Raw genomic sequence first — 2,833 nt, 5'->3', positions numbered from 1 at the left:
GTTACCAACTGTTATTCATGTTCTTCATACAGTCACATCGCGCAATACCAATTTTGGTGTATATCAATCTAGCAAAACGGCCGCGAATGCACCATGAGCGTGGCATGTAAAGCATGACATACATGACATGCATGTCATGGTTTTCATGTTACCAGGTGTTATTCATGTTCTTCACGCAGTCACATCGCGCAACACCAGATTTGGTGTATATCAATCTAGCGAAACGTCCACGAGTGCGCCATGAGTGTGGCATGTAAATCATGTCGTACATGTCATACATGTCATGATTTTCATGTTACCACCTCTGATTCAAGTTCGTCGTACAGTCTCGTCGCGCAATACCAATTTTGGTGTATATTGATCAATCTAGCGAAACGGCCGCGAGTGCGCCATGAGCGTGGCATGCAAATCATGTCGTACATGACATGTATATCATGATTTTCATGTTACAACGTGTCATTTATGTTCGTCATACAGAAATGTCTCGTCAAACCTGTTTTCGTATATATCCATTCATTTAAACGGCTGCTAGAGCCCCGAGACCATGTCATGTAAATCATGCTGCATATGACATGCGTGTCATGATTTGCATGTTAGGACCTGTCATTATGTTCGTCATTAACTCTTGTCACGCCATACCAATTTTGGTATATATGAAATCAACGGAACGGCCGCAAGAGCCCCAAGGCCGTGGAATGTAAATCATGCTGTTCATGACATGCGTGTCATGATTTTCATGTTATGACCTGATATTTATGTTTGTAATACGGCCATGTTATGCCATACCAATTTTGGTATACATCCGATTAACGAAACGGCCAGGAGAGCACAAAGTCTTTCAGAAGCCACGTAAGTGGCTATTTCGCGCAAAGAAAACACAAGGGGAGGGTTAAGGGGAGCGCTTGTGTTTTCTTTGCGCGAAATAGCCACTTACGTGGCTTCTGAAAGAACATAAACCGACTAGCCCAACAAGGGAGAGTATTTCGGCCGCGCGTTAAAAAAGTCACGTGGTACACGTCGGCTGTGCTGCCCTCTGCCTGCGCGCGCGGAGTTGGCGGGGGTACAGTACACTGTAGCGGGGGTCTGGCCGTTGCCAGGCGAGCGAGACCGGCGAGACGCGTAGACGTATGCGCTCCCCTTCTGCGGTAGTGTTATGTTTATTTCGGCAGAGTAAAAAGCTGGGCTTGGTGTTCCCTGACTACTGTGCGATGGAGTTAGGAGAGGCAGATAGACGCACGTCTTCATTATCTTTGTTTATTTCTAGCGTGCATGCTTGTTGTTGACATTCGACCGTCAGTTCGTGTTGCATATCGTGCTTTAAATGTGGTGTTATTCTAATGCGGCCGGACTGCTCGCACTGAGCTTACAAAAGTGCCCCCTACCTCTAGGCCGCACACCTTGATTTAACAGCACTAACATTGATTCATTCGTTGTTGCTGCAAGAATAAATTCTGCGTGAACAAAGCAGTACAAAAGCGTGCACGGCGCAGAGCATTACGACGTTCGGCGACGAGTATGGCGAGTACGAACAAGGTTCTGTCTTCGGGAGAAGAAGCGGCGCGGCGGGAAATATGATGGGAATTTGCTAGAGCATGGGCCCAACGATGACGGGCCGACCCCGAGTTTCGAGTGAGAGAGGCGTGTCGCGGCAACTGCACGACAAAACTCATCGGCAAGAGAGACGTCGGCCGCCCAGCAACGAAGGGAATCCGATCCTGGCTTGCGAGTGGCCAAAGCAGGAGCTCACGGACCGTTTAGCGGCGTCATATTATCATCGCTGTATCGACAGCTAAAATAGTACTTAGTAAAAAACGCACCACAAAGCCAAGGAAAAGGCACCAGCTCCGCAGTTTCATCAGTCTTCGCGACGCCAAGTCAGTGAAGCTGTGCAAAATTTTACCCTTGAATGTTGCATTTGTGCGCTGTGACGTGCAGCTCATGCAGTTACTGCGTCATCGCAATGCCCACTGAATACGTTGTAATACCAAAGGAAACATGGCACTGCAGCAGAACCCAACGACGGTCGGAGTGCCGCCGCGGCCGCGTCTTCGTCGCCGAGGCAACCGCGACCGCCGCGCGCGGAGCAGCTCTGTGTACCACGTGACTTTTTTAACGCGCGGCCGAAATACTCTCCCGCCCAACAACGTGTGCTTCTGGAGCACAAAGTCGTAGGCGGCTAGATAGATACGCTCAATGTCACAGAAGTTTGCTAAGAAATGCTTCGCATTTAATAGTCCCTCTCATGTACTCGGCAGTGTTCTCCGAAGGCGGCGGGGTCAGCGGCCGTCCGGCTCATAACGTCAGTCTAGAGGGCTCGCACAATGGGTCAGGCTTGTGCGCGTCAGCCTTTGAGGAGCAAATGCCGCAGACTTCCAATGTTGCATCCTACCATAGTCGCTTTGCGACTAACTTGGTGGCGCGACCAGTGCTAGTCATAGGTGTGAACGAGCCTTAACCACCGGGCGGATAAAGAAAATGAAAGCGTATCGTGCGCATGAGAACCTATAATTTATGTGCGTCGCGCAAAACCAAGAGGTTAGCACGTCCAGTATTCCACGTGTTTGCGTCATTCGTATGACGTAAACATACAGTTTAATGAAATTAGCGGTGCCCTCGATCTGCCTCGGAAGGACAAGCACTTGCTAACTCGCTGCGACAACTGGATGATCGGTCACTTTCTGTGCAGGTGCTGCTGGAACACCGTCCCCATCGCTCGTCGGCCCACAAAGCCGTGAAGGCACATTTGCACTACTTCAGGACGGCGGGCTTGTGCGAACGCCCCGCGTACGAGTCAGCGAGTTTGCCGCTCCTTTCCTTCTCTCCTTCCTCTCTC

The sequence above is a fragment of the Rhipicephalus sanguineus genome, chromosome 5 (assembly GCF_013339695.2).
Source record: "Rhipicephalus sanguineus isolate Rsan-2018 chromosome 5, BIME_Rsan_1.4, whole genome shotgun sequence".
Lineage (NCBI taxonomy): Eukaryota > Metazoa > Arthropoda > Arachnida > Ixodida > Ixodidae > Rhipicephalus > Rhipicephalus sanguineus.
The sequence above is the reverse complement of the archived record's forward strand: the minus strand, read 5'-3'. Positions refer to the sequence as shown.